Source organism: Rana temporaria, chromosome 11 (assembly GCF_905171775.1).
Source record: "Rana temporaria chromosome 11, aRanTem1.1, whole genome shotgun sequence".
NCBI classification, from domain to species: Eukaryota; Metazoa; Chordata; class Amphibia; order Anura; family Ranidae; genus Rana; species Rana temporaria.
This window is the reverse complement of record NC_053499.1, coordinates 126,280,017-126,304,447: the sequence shown is the minus strand read 5'-3', so window position 1 is coordinate 126,304,447 and position 24,431 is coordinate 126,280,017. Positions and strand designations below refer to the sequence as shown.

The 24,431-nt window shown below is 43.9% G+C and overlaps 1 protein-coding gene and 1 non-coding gene across 3 annotated transcripts in view; both read right to left on the bottom strand.

The window, feature by feature from the left end:
* Positions 1-24,431, bottom strand: part of BCAR1 (BCAR1 scaffold protein, Cas family member) — a 207,461-nt gene that overhangs the window by 66,511 nt on the left and 116,519 nt on the right. The gene's annotated exons all lie outside the window — the stretch shown is intronic.
* LOC120918050 lies at positions 12,772-12,878 on the bottom strand. Its single transcript, XR_005744265.1, has one exon. It is a non-coding gene; the product is annotated as a U6 spliceosomal RNA (small nuclear RNA).

The following is a 24,431-nucleotide window of genomic DNA, read 5'->3' as shown; positions in this document are numbered from 1 at the left end:
GCGGGAACGACGGCCATACTTTAGACAGCAATACGATTGCTGACTAAACTTAGGGCACCCAAAACGACGACTAAATTTGCGACGGGAAACTAGACTAGCGGCGACGTAGCGAACGCGAAAATCCGTCGTGGATCGCCGTAACTCCTAATTTGCATACCCGACGCTGGTTTGCGACGCAAACTCCCCCCAGCGGCGGCCGCGGTACTGCATCCTAAGATCCGACAGTGTAAAACAATTACACCTGTCAGATCTTATGGATATCTATGCGTAACTGATTCTATGAATCAGTCGCATAGATAGAAACACAGATACGCCGTCGTATCCCCTTTGTGAATCTGGCCCATAGTCTCATGACCTGTAAAGTCGCAGACTCCACACTATGGCCTGCGTGAATAAAAAGCAGGCCGAAGTGTGGAGTAAACTTGCATGTATAGTGGAGATAGTTAGCAGCGTCTGCTATGTTATAAATAGGCCATTTAGTGTTGCAGATTCCCCTCCATCACATCCCACTACCGCTAAAGGGGTCGGTTTTTGTGGGACGTTTACCAAACTGGAAGATTTCCATAAATGATGTTAAAAATTGCTTTCTAGCCACTTTTTTTTATTGCGTGTGAATCTCACAGCGCGGCTTACCAGCTCAGAACTTGCCAAAACATTTGGAAACGTGGCATGTTATAAATGTATTTTTAGCATTTTCTGTAGATTTTTTTTCCACACAGCATATGTATTTCATCCAAAGTGCATATTATTTATTATTAACTATTGTTAACTAATGTTTTGTTTGTGCACTATTTATTAAAGGGCAGACAATGCCAGTTTTATTGTCTGTGTGTCTTTTATAAATGCCCCCATGGGTATATCCCAGCATTGATACTACATTTCATTGCCAATTCGAACTGTTTACTTTGTGCTGGAGACCAGAGCTAGGCAAACAATGAAGGGGGAACTGAAGGCTAAAGCAAGCATTGAATTGTCATTGACAAAGGAGAGGGGTTCACACAAAGGGCTAGGAAATGGCTGTGACACTCACATCTGTGACTGGGACTCGGCATCTGTCCATACAATGGTCACACACATGGGGCACCCCCACTGCCTATTAACACTTTATTTTCTGCAAAATTATCTCGATTTATGCAAACATAAAGCAACAGCTAAGCACACAAAGGAAAGTACTAAACGGAACAGTGCTGCCAGCGGGAAGCTTACAATCTGATGAATCATTTTAAGAGGGAAGTTTCAGGGAAAATAATTAAATTTGAAATAAGGAACTTTGAAGCAAAATAAGGGTCAATGCCCATCATTGCAGCCTTATTAGCCCTTCATTGCAGCCTTATTAGTGCCCATATGTAGGCTCACCAGTGCCCATATGCTACCTCACTAGTGTCCCCAATGCAGTTTGTCCAATGCTCATTTGCAGCCTCACAATTGCACATCAATGCCCATCTGCAGCCTCATCATTGCCATCAATGCAGCCTGATCAATGCACATCTGCAGCCTCACAATTGCACATCAATGCAGCTTGATCAATGCTCATCTGCAGCCTCACAATTGCCCATCAATGCTCATCTGCAGCCTCACAATTGCCCATAAATGCAGCCTGATCAATGCCTATCTGCAGCCTCATCATTGCCATCAATGCAGCCTGATCAATGCTGATCTGCAGCCTCACAATTGCCCATAAATGCAGCTTGATCAATTCCCATCTGCAGCCTCACAATTGTCCATCAATGCAGCTTGACCAATGCCCATCTGCAGCCTCACAGGTGCCATAAATACAGCCTGATCAATGCTGATCTGCAGCCTGATCAATGCTGATCTGCAGCCTGATCAATGCTGATCTGCAGCCTCACCACTGCCATCAATGCAGCTTGATTATTTGCCAATCTGCAGCCTCACAGGTTCCATCAATGCAGCCTGATCAATGCCCATATGCAGCCTCACAGGTGCCATCAATGCAGCTGGAGTCCCGCGATCGGTCCCCAGAGCTGAAGAACGGGGAGAGCCGTGTGTAAACACGGCTTCCCCGTTCTTCACTGTGGCGGCAGCATTGATCGTGTCATCCCTTTTATAGGGGGACACAATCGATGACGTCACACCTACAGCCACACCCCCCTACAGTTGTAAACACACTTTAGGTCACACATAACCCCATCAGCGCCCCCTGTGGTAAACTCCCAAACTGCAACTGTCATTTTCACAATAAACAATGCATTTTAAATGCATTTTTTGCTGTGAAAATGACAATGGTCCCAAAAATGTGTCAAAATTGTCCGAAGTGTCCGCCATAATGTCGCAGTCATGAAAAAAAAACGCTGTTTGCCGGCATTAGTAGTAAAAAAATATTTTTTTATAAAAATGCAATAAAACTATCCCCTATTTTGTAAATGCTATAAATTTTGCGCAAACCAACCGATAAACGCTTATTGCGATTTTTTTTACCAAAAATAGGTAGAAGAATACGTATCGGCCTAAACTGAGGAAATTTTTTATATATATATATATATATATATATATATATATATATATATATATATATATATATATATTTGGGGGATATTTATTATAGCAAAAACTAAAAAATATTGAATTTTTTCCAAAATTGTCGCTCTATTTTTGTTTATAGCGCAAAAAATAATAACCGCAGAGGTGATCAAATACCACCAAAAGAAAGCTCTATTTGTGGGAAAAAAAGGACGCCAATTTTGTTTGGGAGCCATGTCGCACGACCGCGCAATTGTCAGTTAAAGCGACGTAGTGCCGAATCGCAAAAAGGGGCAAGGTCCTTTAGCTGCATTTTGGTCCGGGTCTTAAGTGGTTAATACAAAGTCCCGCCTCCTGGACTGGCTTCTGTGATAGACAGAACACTGGTCCAATTCCGGCCCAGGAAACGAGACTTCCTAGTACAGAGGGCGCCGAGTAAACAGGTGGTTCTCGCTGTATGTAATCTGACGGTGCTCGTCCCGTCCCCCTCCCTGTCCCCTCCAAGACCGTGTTATATGCCAATAAATACCGTAAATAAAAATAAAAACACAAAAAACAAAAGAATGGCACAACAAATGATTTACTTCACAATATTAACTGCTTGCCGACCAGCCGCCGCAGTTATACGGCAGCAGGTCGGCTCTGCTGGGCGAGAGCACGTAGCTATACGTCACCTCGCCTAGCAGCCAATAGGGGCGCGCTCCACCGGAGGCGCGCACGCAAGCCCCCCGCTCGCCCCTGACGCCGACGCGCGTGCCCGGCGGTTGCGATCACCGCCAGGCACCTGCGATCGCTCGTTACAGAGCGAGAACCCGGGAGCTGTGTGTGTAAACATACTTCTTTTTGGATCCTTGCTATCCACAACATTGAGCTGCTGGGAACCAGTGACTGAGTTTGGAGCTTTTTTCTGGAAAATATCGGGGAACAGATGGGAGGAACTTCCGGATTATACCAGAGATGACCTTTGGAGGTGCTGGAGATACCATCACTCTTACCTTTGCCTACTTGACCCATTTCTGAGAGGTTTTGGGTCCACACCACACGGTAAGAGTACCCATCTTATACCTTTTCTGGATTTATGTTTATTTACATATTGGTTTTATCATCAAGATTGCCATCATCATCACTGTCCAATGCCTCATATCTCACCTTGCTGGCGAGGATTACACCTGATTGACATCATTAGCCGTTTACATGGACCCTTTTCTGAAATGACTCATGACCACTTTTCATAATACTTTTTAATATTGGAATTAGGGTTGTCCCGATACCATTTTTTTAGGACCGAGTACAAGTACCGATACTTTTTTTCATGTACTCGCCGATACCGAATACCGATACTTTTTTTAAATGTGTCCCCAAATGCAGCCATGTCCCCCCACATATGCAGCCATGTCCCCCACATATTGCAGCCATGTCCCCCACATATTGCAGCCATGTCCCCCCACATATTGCAGCCATGTCCCCCACATATGCAGCCATGTCCCCCACATATGCAGCCATGTCCCCCAATATATCCAGCCATGTCCCCCACATATATCCAGCCATGTCCCCCACATATATCCAGCCATATCTCCCCACATATCGCATCCATGTCCCCCCATATATCCAGCCATGTCCCCCCACATATTGCAGCCATGTCCCCCCATATATCCAGCCATGTCCCCCCACATATTGCAGCCATGTCCCCCACATATATCCAGCCATGTCCCCACATATATCCAGCCATGTCCCCACATATATCCAGCCATGTCCCCTGTATATCCAGCCATGTCCCCCACATATATCCAGCCGTGTCCCCTGTATATCCAGCCATGTCCCCCACATATATCCAGCCATGTCCCCCATATATGCAGCCATGTCCCCCATACCTAGATGATGCCGCCGCCGCTGCCGCGTTAATCAGCGTGCGGGGAACATTACAGTTTTCGTTTGAATAGCTGAGTGTGTTCCCCGCCGCGCCGTGTATAGACACTCCCCCTTGCTCGGGATTGGACAGATCACCCGTCCAATCCTGAGCAAGGGGGAGTGTCTATACGCGGTGCGGCGGGGAACACAGCTATTCAAACGAAAGCTGTAATGTTCCCCGCACGCAGATTAACGTGGTATGCAGCGGCGGCACATTGCGGCGGCGGGGGGGGACAAGTATTCAGCCAGGCATCGGGGGCATTTGCGGGAGTACAAGTACTCCCGCAAATACTCGGTATCGGTCCCGATACCGATACTGGTATCGGTATCGGGACAACCCTAATTGGAATACATTTATTGTCACTTGGTTTTTCATGCATATTTACTTGCTGCCGCAAGTATATTGTTTATACACTAATTATATATTTTATGCATAATTTGGTCATACCTTTTTTGTACATGTTCACATCATGACCACACAGGTCTAGATTTATTCATTAGCGCAGCACAATTTTATATTTTACTTCATCCATAAACTTATAACGGGATAATGTAGTAATCTTAGACACAAACAGTGCTTTTAGCCTAGGTTCACACTGATGGGATTTGCAGCGATTCCTGTGCGTTTCCCGCACCATATCACAGTCGCACTCTGTTTAATGTGAACCACTGCTGGTGTCAATGTTAAGTTAACGTCACCCCTTAAATGAGTGCGATTAGCATAATAGGATCGCATTGGGTGTGAACACCCACGCAATCCGATTCCAGTGCTCAAAAAAAAAAGGCGCATTTTTCATGCAGGTATGGTACGATTTGAGCCATACAAAATTAATGTGATAAAATCGCACTGCAAAGAATTGCATGTGATTTGAACAGGAATGCGGTGTGATTCCTGTCCGAATCAAATGCGGCCCCACGCCAGTGTGAACCTAGGCTCAATGTTTTTTTTCCCCAAAAGCAATTGATTAATTTGTGGAGCAACCACTTCTGCAATACAGAGAAGAAGGGGTGGCACACAATGTGAATGATGTATAGTTGTCATGTACACACAAATTTAGTATCTGAACTATGGGCAGAATCTACATATAGCATATCATATCAATGATTAGGATCTAATAACATTACAAAAGACACAAGGAGCCTCGTGCCTCAGCGCTATCCCATTCCTCAAATTAATTCATAAGCTGTGTACTCATCCTTCAGGATTATTCTTCTTTATCTATAGATGCAAATTCCATGTTCATCATCATAGTGCATAACGATATAGATATAGATATATATATATATATATATACTGTCCCCATTCACATTTTCAAAAGACTACAATTTATATGAAACCATTTAATTCTTTTAAAATAATATATATTGTTTTTTTTTGGCATATATGTGGGTGAAATATGAACAAAAACTAGATAAAAAGTGATATGCGTTTATTCCACAACGCCGTTTACTTGTCATGTACCGCCAGCCTCCATTAAAATCCGCACAGCGCCTTTCATTGACGGATCTTGTCTCCTGGGTATAAAAAGCATTACATCATCTTCTATTTATATCACCAATCCCATTCACCGGGGTAAACAAGATGAGCGTGTGTGTGTGTGTGCGTGCGCGGAGGGGGAGGAGGGACAGGGACACTGGGGATTGATAAGCAGGGAGTGAGATGACAAGATGTAGAGATGTGTGTGTCTCCTCTTCAGAGCGCACCGGCTGCCTAATTAGTACCAGCCAGATGTGAGATGGAACGCTTCCCTATGCTGGCACATTATGCTGCAGTGGAGGCTGGAGAAGAGGATTGTCTAAACAATACTGAACCCACCAAGATGAAGAATGAGGACTCCAGGCACATAGAATATGTCATAGTAATATATATATATATATATATATATATATATATATATATATATATATATATATATATATACATACATACACACACACACACACATACATACACACACAAACGCAGTGTATATATATATATATATATATATATATATATATATATATATATAATTTTTGCATTTATTTTTTGATGGCATACAGTATTTGCATTTTCAAATATTTGATCTAAAAAATAATAATCCACCCCATTTTAGAACCAATAATTGCAGCATGTCACCCTTCAGCCTGCATAAGCTATGGACAGACGTCGGCTTCCTTATGCAGGCGAAGAACCCCGTACAGCGTGAATGATAGGTGCATGATAGGTACGCAGGGACTGATGTGAGTTTACAGTATGGGAGGTGCTGCATGAAAAAATGTCTGCACTATATAAATATCCGTAATTAATAATCTGCTTTATGTTTCAGGGTCTGACATAAGCTGTTCTAGATCTGATCCTCTGCTTCTGCCTTCACTGTAAATGAGTCTTTGTGTCATTTGAATTACGGTAATAGCGCGCACACACACACACAAAACCTTTATTACATTTTTTAAAAGGTGCTGAAAATTCGAGTTTTCGCTCCTCTGTTTTTGTTTGGGGTACCATAAAAAAGCATGTTTACTACCCTATTCCTCACTCTCGCAGGATCCTTTTCTCTGTGCAATCAGTCCCCTGAAACTGCTTCCCTGCGGCACTCTGTACATTGGCCACACTCTGATGTCATTATGTACAATGCAAGACCAGCAGTCCTGCATTGTAAGTGAGGGGACACTGAGGGCAGTTTTGGGTTCAGATCTCCCTTACTAAACAGCAGAACATGATTTGTAACCACTATTACAGCTTCAGCACATCTTATGCCTCGTAGACACGATCGGTTTTCCTGACAGGAAAAGTGCGATGTAAGGTTTTTGACAGGAAAACCGACCGTGGATATGCTCCATCACACTTTTTTTGTTAGTTTTCCTGCCAAGAAAAGAGTGAGAGCAGGATCTCAATTTTAGTGACAGGAAAAATTCCTAATGCAAATCGCGTTTGTCTGTATGCAATTGCGACGCGCAAAAAAAACGTGCATTCTCAGAATCAAGCAGAATCGGCTCATCGTACGTGTTGTACATCAATGCGTTCTTGACTTTCGGAATTTTCAGCCAAGATTTGAGTGACCGTGTGTATGCAAGACAAATTTCAGCCGTTTTCCTGCTGAAAAAAAAAACACGGTTTTCCTGTCAGAAAAACTGATCGTGTGTACGAGGCATTAGAGATTCCCACTGAAACCATCTCTCTGCTCCACTGCTGTGTACTCTCCGTATTCTCACACAGCACATGTGCACGCACTGCAGCAGCACATGATTGGATTCTAGATTACATTAAGCTGGGCTTGTGATAAATGTTCTCAAAGCACAAGAATAGAAAAGAAAGCTATCCTTAGAGCTTTATTCACATGACCACAATGGGCTGTGCCCAGCGATACAGGTGTTTGCATACAGTCGGACGTGGAACGGACGTGGTTTTGGCGGGGTCTTTCGAACCTGACCTGATGGCCCTCCTGTCCTCAGGTGAGGTGTGAGCTGTTTCTGGCCTCAGGGCCAGCTGGCCCGAGGCTTCATAACAGAGTAGGCCTGGAAGTTGCTGGGGCCTACTAGTCCACTGCTTCACCTACGCCAAGGGAGCTGAACTACTGGGATTCAAATGAGGGACTTTTCCTGTTATTTTACCTCACTGTGCTGCCGGGTTGGCTGAAAGACTCTTGGCACCGTGAGTTATGTACTCTATTGAAATTTCTACAAAGTGCGTGAGTAGTCGCACGATTTTGTGGCAGAAGATCGTGGGACAACCCGACGGATTTATGGAGTCTGTGGCAGAGACTCTAGCGAGCTTCGCACCAGCTTCTAGGCCGGTCAGAGTAGGCCTATCTGGTGGTTGCTAGAATCCAGCGTGGAACCAAATGAATCCTCTGGATCTAAATGTGTACTTGTGATCCGCAAAGCAAAGGTACACCTGAGTCTCCCCATCCCTCTACCCCTCTGTTGGAGAACTTTGTTCAATAAAAACCTTGAAAGAGACTTTGTGTTGGTGCAGACATGTCTTGTGGACAACTCTTTAAAGAGAACCCCTGAGACGAGTGTATGGAACAGTAAGGTAACGGCAGGCCGAAATCTAAACCAGCAGCTCCTTCGGGTGTAGTGCTACATATATAGGGCTAACGTCGCATACATACGTTTGAGAATCGGCGTATCTACCTAATTAGCATATTCCTTGCATAAATCGACGGAAGTGCCACCTAGCGGCCAGCGTAAAATTGCAACTAAGATACGAAGGCGTAAGAGACTTACGCCGGTCGGATCTTAATCAAATCTATGCGTAACTGATTCTAAGAATCAGGCGCATAGATACGACGCCGCAACTCAGAGATACGACGGCGTATCTGGAGATACGCCGTCTTATCTCCTTACTGAATCTGGCCCATATTTTTTTTTGCTTACACATGATTGCACATGAAGTCAGCAGAGCTTGCACGTTCACTAAACTAAGAGAATATTCCCTTGCAGAGTGAAAATGTACTTGTATAGTGAACAGCTTATTTACTTCTTGTAAATCAACACTTTAATCAACAAAGGCTTCTTACCTTCCTGTTTGCAAGATTCTTTGCAATAGACACTGAGCTTTGTATGAGTAGCTCAGTATACAATCTCAGCATCTGGCAGGTGCTGGGAAGAAATGAACTCCTATGCGCATGCATGGGAGTTACCTTATTCCAGCCTGTCCAGGCATGATGGCCAAAGATCGAAAACCCAGAAAAGGACCGAGTGAAGATGTCAGCGCCTGCAAGTGAGCTTGAGACAATGTGACTCTTGTGTGCATGCATGCAAGCAATGCCAACCTGGCCTGGTCAATCAAGCAGCCGAGGAGTCCAAACGTGCAAGGTAGATCAAAAGAAGGTGGAAGCACCTCTGACCGCTACGCTGATACAACAGCGCTGGTGTGGATCCCTTCCAAGGTAAGTCTACCATAATGTGCTATTATCCTTTGTATGCCAGCATATTATGGCTAAAGGCCCACTGATCTGATCAAATGGGCTGGTTACTTGTTCCCCCCGTTAACGTTTTATAACCAAAGAGTCAGCATATGACTTCCACGAAACTAGCATTTACAAAAGAAGGTCAGCAATGGCAGCTTACATATTTCTCTCATAAAAGGTTTCCTACAAACTAGGCCAAGTTCACAATTCACCTTTATTGCTCAACAGTTTATTACCCTGTGCTCCTGGCAGCAGAGACAAGCCCGACACTGACCCAACTTTAACTTATCTCATGCAACAAAATTTTCTGAGGTAAAATACCCTGTAAATTCACAGAGCCATCATTTCAGAAAGATTACTTGTTAAATTTCATCGTTCACTCTTCTCAGTGACCATTAAATAAAAATGAATTCTCGTATTACATTACTTACATTTATACAGAGAACATTCAGGAATTTGGTACTTGCTCAGTTAAGATTTTAATTCCTGGGTTGTGTTCCTAAAGCATACAGGAAGCTGACATGCCAGCTCCTTTGGCCCTACTTCTCCTTTGGCTTACAGGGGTGCACTTACTTCTGCACTCCCATGACTCGTATTTAGCCTACAGTGGGCTACAGTCTGCTGTCGGCTGACATCACTAAGCTTGTACCGGCTTTAATATTGAGATCTGCCCAGATTCCTGGTCAGCAGCTGGCCCGCTGAGTGCCTGCACACTGAAAGGGTAGAGCAGAGAACCAGTGACTGATAGTCCCCACTCTCTGCTCACTGAAGACAAAGAACCCTTTGGTGACCATTACATGTCTTAATGTCTACCAGGATAAGAGGCCTGATGGAGCGTGTGATAGGATTGTGGTGTGTCTAAGAATAAACCGGAGTCTTACTGTGTGATGAATGACAAAGACGCGTTTCGTGTCTCACATTTGACACTTCCTCAGTTTAGGGTGACATACAAAAGTTTCTTGCTTCCTGGATTTGGACCCCCCAAAGTGTGCCCTCGCCACCTAAAAGTATGGATGGCCATGTGTTTTACCCCACCAGATGTAAGTTATTCTGCTTTTCTAATAAATACTCATAACTTTTTCTGAACCAACAACTACAGTATAATATAGATATGCCCTACACTATAAAGGCTCTTCTTTTATTTTTCTAGTGGGCACACGGAGCCATACAATGGGTCCTTATTCTGCCTCTTCAGCTTCACCTTATGGAACTCTAAGGGCTCTTTCACACGGGCGGCCCGTTCAGGTCCGCCTGCCAGTTTTTAAGGCGGACCTTAACAGGCGCTCCGTGCTCCTCTAAATACGGATGTCAGCGGTGACATGCCCGCTGACATCCGACCCGCCAAAGTGTGACGGAGGAAAAACCTACTTTTCCATCCGTCTGGCGGATCGGGTGAACACGGACAGACGGTCCGTGTTCATCCGATCCCCCCATAGGGGAGAGCGGAGAAAAGACAGGGTGGTCATCAATGATCCGCCCTGTGTGAAAGGGGCCCAAGGGACCAACACCTCTCATATCCTATGTCTACCTGATGCTCTTCTGACTATGATATTATGCCAAAAGTGGTGGCCATATTTCGAATAATTTTTTAAGATCATTGTGCATCCAATACTTATCCTTATTCATAGTGCAAACATGTAAATACATGTAGCTATTTGAAAAAAAAAATTAAGACAAAGAACAAGTCAGCTGCTCTCACTACAATCAAGTCAAGTCGCCCCTGAAATAAGTTGGCTGTATCTGACTTTTCTGTTCAAATAAACAGTTTAAACAAACCTCAAAGCAAGATGACTGTTTCCCGCTATGCGATCCTAACCACATATCCAAGAGTGATCTTATCACCGCCAGAAAGTCAGCAGCTGAGGACTTCACTTACACCTCTTTTATCACGGGTTTACCTTCTCCAATGAACGCACTCCGCCACTTCTTGTTGGATTTCACCAAAAATCGTTTCTCTCCCATACCGGGCACTACTATGCTACTGCATATCTAACAGTCTTAAATATTAATCATGTGAATAGAAAACACTAGAAAAGCTATTTATTTAGCGCTGAACTCCAGCCTGTTGACTGGTGTCATCTTGTGTCAGGAGTTTGCTTTGCGATATTCAAAATCTACAAAAATAGTTTTGACTGGAGCACTACTTTAGGCCTCATTCACAAGATGTCATTGGTGTACGCACACCGGAGCCATCACATGTGGACAAGAACAGATGAACAACTCTGGACACAGACTGTATTCATTAAAGGCTGCTCATCCATCAGTGTGTGGACCCATGTGAATGAGTCCTTCATGTGACCTTGGAGCAGTTGTCAGCCTGACTACTCTTTGGACAAATTTGGTTTCTATGGAAAGCTGCTGACGGACTACCGAATACTAGCTCTAATATTGCCTACTGCAGTATAACTTTACGGTTTAGGAGGTACAGGGGGTCCCTGGGTTACAAACAAGATAGGGACTGTAGGTCTGTTCTTAAGTCGAAGTCAGAACAGAGGCGCAGGAAAGAGCGGTGATCTGCAGGCTTCACTAGGCTAAACTAGGCGGGACCAGGCCGCGGCGGGCGGTTTTAGGGGCCCAGCAGGCCAACGGACCGTACCAGACATGTGGATGGGCAGGCAGGATGACGAGGGGGCCCCTTAACTCGCAGCAAGGCCAGGAACGGCTCACTCCAGCAAGGCACAGGCCAGGAAGATGGTGGCAGCTGCGGGTGTGTGGGATCGCCGCAATACAGGCACAGGACACAGCAGGGTATGGAGAGGAACAGGCAGGCAGGTAATTAGGTTGTTTTTGAGCGTTTATGTGCTTGGATGACTAAGGCTGCATTCACACCTGAGCGTCGGTCGTTTTTTTGGGCGTTTTTTTTCTGGCGTTTTGTCGCGCGTATTTGTGCGTTTGCATACAGCGTCGTGCGACGTTTTTGTACTTCGGCGTTTTTTATTTTAGCCAATAGGAAAAATGATCATCTTTTCATCACTTGTTGCTATGTTGGTAGATTTTTTTAATCTTCTGCATGGGCGACAAGTTCTATTTATTAAAGCGACGAAACGCCCGTAGCAAACGCCCGTTGTTGCGCGATACACTCAATTTGCGCGTTTCCCATTACTTTCTATGGGAAAAAAAAACGCTCAAATACGCCCAAACCGCACGATACGCACGACAAAAAAAGGTCCGGGACTTGTTTGAGCTTCGCGCGACAGGCGTTTGGGCGTTCAGGTGTGAACAGTCACCATAGGGAATAATGTTAATTCTCCCCTCTGGCGTTTGTGAGCAGTGCGCTTCAGGCGTAAAAACGCCTAGGTGTGAATGGGGCCTAAGGATGAAGTGCAGGATTCTTGGAGCTCCTCACTAACACCCCGTTCGTAAGTAAGAGTCATTCGCAACTCGGATATTCGTAACTTGGGGACCCCCTGTATGTTCCTTTGATTCGGGAAGCTGCTGTCCAACTTGAGCTGGAAAAAAACTAACAAATTACTCAAATTTTTCTTTTTTTATGGAACGCTTCACGGGTTTGCGTGTCATCCTTGCGTAGGGGCCATGCTAATCTTCTCTGTATTGTTCCAATTTTAGTATATGTCCTGCTGAAGCAAGCACAAATTGCTCACGTTTTTCAACAAGTCCATTTGACAGAAGTTAAAGCGGTGGTTCCCCCTTAAAAACAACATTTTTTTATTCCACTGCCCCCCCACATTCCATCACGATTAAGGCTCTTAATATTTTTTTCCTGCTGTACATACCTTAGTACAGCATATTCACCCGTGCATCCGGGTTGCGAGTCCCGCGGGAGTGGGCGTTCCTTACAGGCTGTTGATTGACGTTTTCCCCAAAAACGAGCTCTCCCCCCGTTGCGTAAGCCGCGTCACGGTTGGCGAAAGGAGCCGAACGGCGAGTCGGCGCTATACTGCGCATTCGCATCGCCGTTCGGCTCCTTTCGCCAATCGTGACGCGGCTTGCGCGACGGGGGGAGAGCTCGTTTTTGGGGAAAACGTCAATCAACAGCCTGTGAGGAACGCCCACTCCCGCGGGACTCGCAACCCGGATGCACGGGTGAATATGCTGTACTAAGGTATGTACAGCAGGAAAAAAATATTAAGAGCCTTAATCGTGATGGAATGTGGGGGGGGCAGTGGAATAAAAAAAATTTGTTTTTAAGGGGGAACCACCGCTTTAAGATCAAATTCTGTTGAACGGGGACAGCCACCCATGGATCGAAATTCAGCAAGCCCATGCTGAACCACACAAAATTTCAATCCATCTATAGCTAGCTTTAGGCCTACAAAGCTAACACATAAAATAAACATATTTAGATTAAATCAGTAGTAAAAATTCGAATGAAATAAGAATAATAAAGATACTTGTCCTTCTATCATAGTATTGTGAATTGAATCAATTGGTTGGCTAGTTTTGAACTTGTGCAGACGTATTTAAATAATGCCACCTTGGTCGGGTCGATTGCAATTCTGTGCTCCTTGGTTATCATTTTATGTCGCCAGCATGGATTACCACTAAAAGACGATGACTGTATCAAAATTTTGTAATACCACAACAAATCAGAAAAGGGGACGCCACCAGTAAAAGGCAAAGCTCAGCTGCTACAGTTGTCTCCATGTAATAAAACCCACAATGACAAAGAAGAATTTTTGTCATTCAGGCATGATGTGTACCACATACCACAAATAAACCTCACACACACCCCAAAGCACATGGGCAGAGAAATATGAAGGCTGTCTAATGTCGGACATGATTTATCTTTGTGTTAGATGTCCCTTTGAAGCTACAAATGAGTGTGCCGAGGCTTCAATACTTCGGAATCTCGTTGAATATTCAGAATGTATTTCTCCGTATTCTTTTCACATAGTACTCATTATCCTCAACAGTCACTTATCCTAGCTGGCCAGCATAAACTTTTGTTTGCCTGCTCATGCAGTATAAGTAAACCTATCCCATTGGGCAACTCAAATGGAGAATTTAATGAAAAAATGCAAACGCAAAAATAATCGTGGAATAAAGTTGTTTTAAAAAAATTCTGACATTTCCTGTTGAAGACGTGTGATGTCCTTCCCTCCCAAACACCAGGAAGGAAGGAAGGTGCGTGACAAGCTAGACTTTTCCTGCAATTTTTCAAATTTTTCAAATGCTCCGAATCAATTGCCCAGGTTGTGACAGGTTTACTTTAAAAAGTACAAAGGTGCACGTCTCTGATAGCAGAAAATGTGTTTTCTAAGTAATTTCGGCTTTATTATTACAGCTTTGCTATGAAGAGGTGATTAAAACGGATCTCCGGGAAATCTCAATGTCCTTGCTTGCAGTGGGGCATCAAAGGTACTGCCGGGATTAGCTGCTTGGTCTTTTCTAGTAAAAGAGCACAGCAGTTTTACTTACCTGACCCTCTGCCAGTGGCGACTGGTGCTGAACCCCCCCCCAGGTCCGCCCACACTCAGCCTCTACACGATGATGGTCCCACCTGCACTCACCCCTCCATGGTGATGGTTCACCCACGCTCACCTCTCCATGGCTTCTCCTCTCGGCCAACCCGATCTGCCTCTTGTCCTAATTGGCTGGAAGGAGAAGCCGGAAGCCAATAGCAAATATAAATTTTCTATTGGCACAAGTACTGCACCCCGAGCCCAACCTTTTTCAAGCCAACTAGAGCGTACACCATGCAGGGGGGCGGCACCCTTGTGCCCCTAATGAACCGGCTGCTCCTGCCCCCTGCTAGACCAATCCCGGCAGCCTCCTCCTCCCTGCGCTCCTGCTGTCTAAGGTCCTCAGACCTCATGCAGACCGAATCAGGATCGGTAGCCTTTCACTGGAAGGGACAGGTCACCACTGGAGCATTAAGCCTTGTACACACTACAAGTTCTAATTTTTGTTTAACCCAGTGGCTTGTCTTCTTTCTGATTCAGGATTTTTAACCCTCTTGATTGGTGTGAGGGGCTGAAGTAACTAGCTTGCATTTGCAGGAGCTCATTTATCCCGACAGCTGACGAAAGTGTACAATGAGTTGCGCATGCGCAGCTATGTGGACTTCAAGAAAAAGATTGCTATCAGGCAGGCAAGATTCCTTTAATGTAGAAAAACACAGGATGTCTCTTCTGCAATAAAAAGCCTCCAAGTAAATAAAGTATAAATGTGTATAAAGTTCCACTTTAAACTCCATCCGGCAAATAGGTTCTTCCAATGTATCCCATGTCCACCATGGGGGTCGCCTTCCAGGTAGACATGACTGTCGAAAGCTGATGAAGGAACCTCCCAGAGACATTCAGAAGTTCAAACTCCACTTGCAATTGTGAACCTTCAAACCTCAACAAAGGCAAAGTTTTTATTTCTGCAATGCTAATCCACAGTTGATGACTGGCGAACCATTACAAAAATCCAATTACTTAAAACACCGCCATCGACAGTGTAAACTGTCAAATTTTGTTTGCAAGAACCAGTTCATTTCCTGAGGAATAGAAGCTTTATAAAGTTACACAACGGTTTTTGAGCATTCTGTCAAGAGCAGAGCTAGTACAGACAAATCAGATGGTGGAGCTCACATACAAACTTGTATGCCTTGGTAAAACAAACTCAAGTGCCAAATGTTCGATGTTATATATACCACAGTACACCATGTTATAATGGTGCAGAACATGTCCTTATTACAGGAAGGGAAGCTGTTGCTAAAGCCATTTGGCTCAAGAAGAGGCTATTGTTTAATGAGAACAGTGTCAATGTTTATGGAAATAGAAGTGCAATACTGATTAATACTAACAAAAATGTGGTTTCACGCTACTCTCGCTTTCTCACGGGTGAGTCACGAAGATACTGCGAGTCTGAACTGTCACCTGTTTTCACTTGTACTTGTCAAACATCCATCAAACTTGAGTTTTATGAGAGAACATAGCTGATTCTGAGCTAGTCTTTGACTTCCAACAGGAAGGCAATGAAAGCCGCTAGTTCCTATTTTATGCATTTTATAATGGTGATAGTGATGATAATGCACACAATCATACACGCATACAATTGGCCATACAAATATGGGCAGTGGTATCTGTGTAAGCTCTTGAGTCTACAGCCAGCTATAGACAGGTAGTATTTGGCACATCTTAGAAGATCCCTCTATAATGGCCTACAATGCAGTAAGTTGTCATTGGCGTGTTGCTTCACCAGCCAAGATGTATACAAAAGCAATTTACAATTTTATTGGCTATGGCTGAAAATTCTGTTATTTATAATTAGTACAATTACAATTTTTCCTTTGAAAACAAAAAATCCTTATAGAATAAAACTTGAGGTGCACAAGGCCAAACGTTCCTTAAAGCCCAACTCCGATCAAAATAGAAATGATCTCAGTGGTGGTGTTGTGCCTGAGCTTCAAAGGTTAATTGCTTGTTTTGTCTACGGGAGAGGAGATATTGTTTTACTTATATGATCTTCCACACCCCCGACAGGCGGCGCTCCCCCACAATCCAGCTGCAGACTGTTCATTGGTATTCTGATGTCCAGAGCAGGGCTATGGAACCTTGATCTGATCTTGGTGACATCAGGACTCAAGCATGGTGGAGAGTGAGAGTGTGGATGCTCCTGGGACAGGTCTAGCTGTGGAGAGGAATGGAGGATTAGGTAAGTAAATATATTTTTTTCTAATATGATTAGTCTTTCCACCGATCATGCCATTGTCTGGCGTGAGAGAGAAACTTACAATAAAGGGATTTTTTTTGCTCCAGACTCCCCCCCCCCCCTTTCACTCATGGGGAACCTAACCTTGGTTGGTGTAATATTGTATTAGAGAGAAAATGAAAACATGTGTATATTCCTTGTTTTTTGTATTCATTATTACGTCATTTTCAATGTTTGATATTTTTTTGTACACTCCCATCATGTGTCATTGAATGGCGTGGATCCTGAGGAAGTATAATCTTGGCGAAACGTGTTGATCCATGATGCCAGCCTTAAATCATATGAGATCTGTTCTACTGTATTACTTTATGACTTCATGATATGCGTTATTGCATCTAAAAAGGAAATGGCATTTGTGTACCTTTGTATTGTGTTTTTTTTTATTATTATTTTAAAATGTGTAATAAAATTACTTGGTGATGTTATAAGATAGTGTTGGTATCCTTAAAGAGGCACATTTAATATAGCTTTATTGCAAGATTTTCTCCCACGCCAGGCGATGGAGGATTGGTGGAAAGACTAATCATATTGATTTGAGGATCAGGGATGGTGCCAAATGAGGGAGATATTGATGATATTGGCGGATTGGATGACAGTTGGATGGAAATGAACAGGCAGTCCTTTTACATCTGACCGCCCCATAGAAAACAGCGGGCTGTGTCATCTGCCTGCTCAGTGGGGATCAGTGGAGAGATCCCCCACTGAGCAGGCGAACAGATTCCGCTCCGTCTGAAATGGGCCTAAATGATGTATTAATGAATACACCAGTGCAATCATTTTTGCCATTTATTTGACACGGAGTTCGGCTTTAAAATAAACTGGTATGAGTTATTCAGCCAAATAAATTGTTAGTTAACTTTTTAACATGATTTTTAAAAATACAGTTTAATTATTTCAAAGATTTATTGGGAAATGAATAGCTTAAATTTTCTACTTTCTTATAGAATTTGTATGATGTTTGTTTCTCATGCTGGTAGGCAATGACCCTTTCATTTTCTACACAAACCTCAAACATATCATTAAATCTCATGGGAAAAAGATTAATCTCTGTTAAATCCCGTTGGCAAATCTCTTTCTGTTGAATGGTTTAGTGTACTTCCTTTAGGCAGAAAAAAAAGATCCTGCATAACTAGACTCATTTAATGCTCGAGATAAATGCAATTAAATTTGCTGGTCCCTTCGAGGACTACTCTGTTCTAATTTCACTTTTAAACCACCGCACACCCAAAAGTCATCCCTCTGCAAACATAATTACAAAAACACCCATCTTCCAACTGGTTTAAAATGTTTAAAGCATTTGTGGTGAATTTCTATATTCTGTAAGGTTTGGCCTAACTATGCTAGTCACAAAGGTACCTGAACAAATATTCTACAATTCTGCTTTATCTGAACCGTATCTGTAGATGGAGATAGCCTTTTTAACCTAAAGAATGTCTATCAAACATCTAGAAATGTATTCTGGTGTGAATGGGCAAGTATTAGAAAATAGAATACCATAGCTTTCTGTATTAAAGTGGAGGTTCACCCGGAAATAACGTTTTTTTAACCTTAGATTCCTGCTCATTTTGTCTAGGGGAATCGGCTAGTTTTTTTAAATCGAAGCAGTACTTACCGTTTTAGAGAGCGATCTTCTCCGCCGCTTCCGGGTATGGGCTGCGGGAATGGGCGTTCCTATTTGATTGACAGTCTTCCGACAGGCTTCCGACGGTCGCATCTATTGCGTCACGATTTTCCAAAAGTAGCCGAACGTCGGTGCGCAGGCGCCGTATAGAGCCGCACCGACGTTCGGCTTCTTTCGGCTACTCGTGACGCGATGTATGCGACATCGGAAGCCTTTCGGAAGACTGTCAATCAAATAGGAACGCCCAGTCCCGCAGCCCATACCCGGAAGCGGCGGAAAAGATCGCTCTCTAAAACGGTAAATACTGCTTTGTTTTAAAAAAAACTACCTGATTCCCCTTGACAAAATGAGCATGAATCTAATGTTAAAAATTAACATTTCCGGGTGAACCTCCACTTTAAGTTAGGTAGGTGAAATTAAACAGGACACCGTAGAGACCAGAATAAAGCCGCCCATGTTTAAAGGGAACCTAGAGATGACACCATCAATGGTCGCGTTTTGAGTGGAGTGCCCTAGAAGCTAGGCACCTAATAACTTTTTATTTGTTTAACTCAATTTTTATTGTAAAGTTTACAAATTGAATAGGGTACAAAGCAAACATTGATTAACAATCATATGGTCATAGAGGTGGTAGTCAAGTTATTACATCAATGGAAAGTCTACATAGGGTTGGGAGTCAGATGCGTGGAAGTTTGTTCATGGGGGGGGGTAGGAATTTAGAGTGTTTGAGCCACCTAATAACTTTTTAACTTTGACCAGCTTACGCCTGCCCTTTCCTACCTCCTACATTTTAGTATTGGCATACAACTAAAACGGAATAATTTCTGTCTAAGGCTGCATACACACAATCGGTCCATCCGATGAGAACGGTCTGATGGATTTTTTTCAACGATTGTGTCAGAACGCGGACATGTAAACCACGTACGACGGCACTATAAAGCGGAAGTTCAAATCCAATGGCGCCACCCTTGGGGCTGCTTTAGCTGATTTTGTGTTAGTAAAAGACGTTTCGCGCTTTTCTGTCTGTTACAGCGTGATGAATGTGCTTACTCCATTACGAACGCTCCCGCCCTCTAATTTATTTTTCCCCTCTAGCGTTTTTGAGCGTCGCGCTTCAGGCGACAAAACGCTCAGGTGTGAATGTAGCCTAATGCCTGTAGCAATTCCGACGTGCAAAATTCAGACGCATGCTCGGAAACAATTTGACGCATGCTCGGAAGCATTGAACTTAATTTTCTCGGCTCGTCGTAGTCTTGTACTTCACCGCGTTCTTGACAGTCGAAAGTTCAGAGAACTTTTGTGTGACTGTGTGTATGCAAGCCAAGCTTGAGCGAAATTCTGTCGGAAAAACCATCCAAGGTTTTTCCAACGGAAAATCCGATCGTGTGTGCGCGTTATTATACTTACCTGAGCCCCATCTAAATCCAGCGTTGTGCAAAAGAGCAGGGGCTCTCCTTGGTCTCTTCCTTCTTATTGGCATAGATAGCAGCGGGAGCCACTGGCTCCTGCGACAGTGAATCACAGGCAGCGAGCCAATGAAGAAAGAGTGGGGGTGGGGCTGAGCAGCGCTCCACGTATGAATGGACAAAGAGCAACGGCTCATGAGTGAGCTTCTTGCTATGGGGGGCAGAAGGGAGGGGCCAGGAGTGTCAATGGGGAACCTGAGAAGAGTAGGATTGGGGCTGATCTGTGCAAAACCATTCCACAGAGCAGGTAAGTATGACATGTTTGTTAAAAAATGCATTTAATATGACTTTAAGATGGTCAGATGAGCAAGTACAATCCAACCATTAGGAGATCCCTTCTGTCACAGTTATGGGGATAAACATGGATGTTTGTGTCCCTACAGTGTGCAAGCAATGGAGAAGGAAGAGAAAAGTGCAAGCAACCACCTTTTGGCACCGGTTGACCTTATGAGAACGAAAAATAGCAATGTTTCAATACCCACCTTTCAGACAATATAATATTTTATGAGTGGTGGACACCACATTCTCATCAGATGCCTGTGGTTGCAGCAACGGGAATACTGTCGGCTCACCACAATTCGGGAAAAGGTTAATAGGAGAGAAATTGGTGGAAACAGTACATTATTCCCCCGTATAAGAGTAGAATTTTTCCAATAGTCGGATTGCTTCCTGACCACATGTAACATCTATACCCAGGCTTAAAATGTATCTAGTAAGCTACTAAAGCAAGCTAGACATAGACATTACACTGAGTTTAGTAGATGTTTATCCCCATGTGAAATCACAGGTGTAATTTATACCAGCTGCTATAGTGATGGTATGTGACACCTTATCAAAGTTGGGGCAAGCTCAGTGTGAAATGGGATCTAAATGGATTTCATGGACATAAATTGACCCGAGGTCATACAATAAGCTCCTCACCCCGTCTCTGTAGAATGAATCTCTTGTCTGGTATTACATACACAATCCCTAATCATCCATGCAGCAAATCTACTTCTGCGAAATGAGATTTCCGGGATCACAGAAAGTCAATGCATGTTTTTAAAGATATCCGTGTATCAGGTATGGCGGTGTGTGTGAGTTTTTACAGATAATGCTTACAACCCAAATATAATTGGCAAGATACCTAAAGGGACAGTTTGATAACTATGTACACCGTATAGGAGATTATAGGAAATAAAGATATCTGAGATAATGGTAGAGTTGTGGGACAAAGTACTCTGCACACAAATATCCAGCAAATTATAAGTTTCCTGTGTTTTCAAAAAACATGGACAACATGCAAGAGAACTGCAAAGTTAAATTCACTATATAGTATATCTCAATTTCGTAAAAAAATTATAACATACAGTTACAATATATGTTGATTTACAGTATTTCCGAAGTGCCGGTTCACACTACAGCGACTTGGGATCCGACTTTGCCCCAAGTCGCTGGACATAAGAAATTCCATTTAAAGCGGGGGTTCACCCTAAAAATTATTTTTTTTTCTAGCATGCCATCAAGCATACTAGCGCGATCTACAATACGCCTTTATTTTATTTTTTGGCGCCGTACTCACAGTTTACTGCCGTAGTGAAGTTTCAGACTCCCCGCGGGGAATGGGCGTTCCTATGCAGAGGGAAGATGATTGACGGCCGGCTATGGCGCGTCACGCTTCCCGAAAATAGCCGGAGTAGGACTCGGCGCTATACGGCGCCTGCGCACAGACATCGGAGCTGACTGCGCAGGCGCCGTGAAGAGCCAAGTCCTATTTCGGCCATTTTCGGGAAGCGTGACGCGCCATAGGCGGCCGTCAATCATCTTCCCTCTGCATAGGAATGCCCATTCCCCGCGGGGAGTCTGAAACTTCACTACGGCAGTAAACTGTGAGTACGGCGCAAAAAATAAAAATAAAGGCATACTGTAGCTCATGCTACTATGCTGGATTTGATGGTAGAAACTTGTTTTTAGGGTGAACCACCACTTTAAGTGAATGAGAGCTGTCTTAATGTACACTACTGAAGTTGCTCTGACTTCAGAAAAGGTTCCTGTACTACATCAAGGCGACTTTTAGGCAACTTGTACCCATAGATTTCAATGGAAGTTGCCTCCGGGTCGAATCTCCATCTATTTTAAAGCAACTTTACAGGAAAAAGAAACCCCTCCCTCCCACAGAGCTGATTATTCTGTGATTGGTCACAGCCAAAGTCACCTGTCCTGGAGGCAACTTTAAGTCACGTTGTAAGGTGCACAAAGTCACGCTGAAGTCGCCTCCAAATCGCCTTGTAAGCCGGGTTGCCCCTGTGTGAACTGGCACTAAAGCCCTGTACACACGATCGGTTTGTCTGATGAAAACGGACCGATGGACCGCTTTCATCGGACGAACCGATCGAACCTACTATCCTACTAATAAACAGACAATTACTTGTTTAAGGATCCAGGTGCCTTCCTCACCTGGACCGGTTCTTCACAGGTCTTCGGGTCCCTGGCACCGGCATGTTAACTGTGGGCAGCCAGCTGTGGATCCTTGAGGCTTTACAGCTGACTGCCCAGTGTGAATGCATGAGCCACGCTGCGCTTAGTGACTGGCCGCACAGCCTTCTGGGACATGTCCCAAAAGGTTGCGGGCAGAGGAGAACTTTCGCTCTAATCACCTAGGCGAAGATTAGGAAAATTCACTTGCGTTTCTGTAGGGGATTGCAACATCCATGTTACATGATTGTAAAGTCTGAGTTCAAGCGTCTGAGTCTGAAGGCCCATTCACACCAGCTATGAAGTTACATAACGTGAGCAAAAAGTGAACCTAACCTTTCCGTGTTGACATCATTCCTCATTTGACATGGTTTGCGAGTCACAAAGGAATACTTTTTCACCCCCACCACACATAAGAGCAAGTCAGACAAGGAGCGGATGCACAACTCCTGCCAGACCCGCAGTGGCCCATCTGCATGGGTTGCATGTTAAATGAGCCATAATTAGAGTTAATTTCTAATTAGTAGCCTGCCAGCTGCATGCTGTCTCCTAAACTCGGAAAACACACTTGTCTTATGTCTCTTTATATTTCCCTGCTTAAACGCCCCCCCCACGTTATTTCCAATTATGTATCTGTTTATAATAAACATTCCTAAAGAGGAACTCCGCTAAGTGATGTCTGCGTGTAAGCAGAACATATAACATAACCCAGTTACCAAAGCAACAGTCCTGATATGTTTGTAGGATAATTCCTATAATGGTGGGGGCAGACAGAGCATGGCTTCGTTAACTGCCAATGATCTAATAGGAGGGAGGGCACAGACATCAAATTATAGCCCGTGTCTGATTCAAAGGACATCATCAGCAGCCCCCCAGCTTCAGAAACCAGAGCAATTGTTTAGTTGGCATGTTAGAGATTTAAAGCGGGAGTTCACCCGAAATTTTTTTTTTAACCTTAGATTGATGCTCATTTTGTCAAGGGGAATCGGCTAGTTTTTTTAAAAACTAAGCAGTACTTACCGTTTTAGAGAGCGATCTTCTCTGCCGCTTCCGGGTATGGTCTTCGGGACTGGGCGTTCCTATTTGATTGACAGTCTTCCGAAAGGCTTCCGACGGTCGCATCCATCGCGTCACGAGTAGCCGAAAGAAGCCGAACGTCGGTGCGGCTCTATACGGCGCCTGCGCACCGACGTTCGGCTACTTTCGGAAAATCGTGACGCGATAGATGCGACCGTCGGAAGCCTGTCAATCAAATAGGAACGCCCAGTCCCGCAGCCCATACCCGGAAGCAGCGGAGAAGATCGCTCTCTAAAACGGTAAGTACTGCTTCGTTTTTAAAAAAACTACCCGATTCCCCTAGACAAAATGAGCATCAATCTAATGTTAAAAATGTACATTTCCGGGTGAACCTCCACTTTAAGAGCTCTGCCAAAAGAAACTACATATATATTTTATGTATATTCTTAGTTCTTCTTATGTGCTTATAACATTATGCATAGCGAACTGAACAAAATCAATCAGTGCTTCATTATAAACAATGAGCCCTGGTCCACACCTGGACATTTCTAGAAGGGCTTCAACGCTTGACATGTATGTGGATTATATGACTCTCACACCTTTACGGTCAGTCCTAGACTGGCCTGACTGGTTCCTGAACTTGGCGTCACTTTGTCAAACTCTGCAGCAGCTAGCTCCTATCCTGGTTGACTGGCCCTATTGGTCAGTAAGGCCACCCATCACATTTACTAGCCAATATGGAGGCAGGAAGGGTCAGGCTATGTGGCTTTAATGCAAGCTCTGTTTGCAATTTTAGGCTGGGTTCACATTGAGCAGTGGTTCTCAACCTTTCTAGTGCCGTGACTAGGGCTGGGCGATTTCCCCCCCAAAAAAATCTTCGATTTCTTAATAAAAAACTTGATTAACGATTCAAACCAAGGTTTTTTT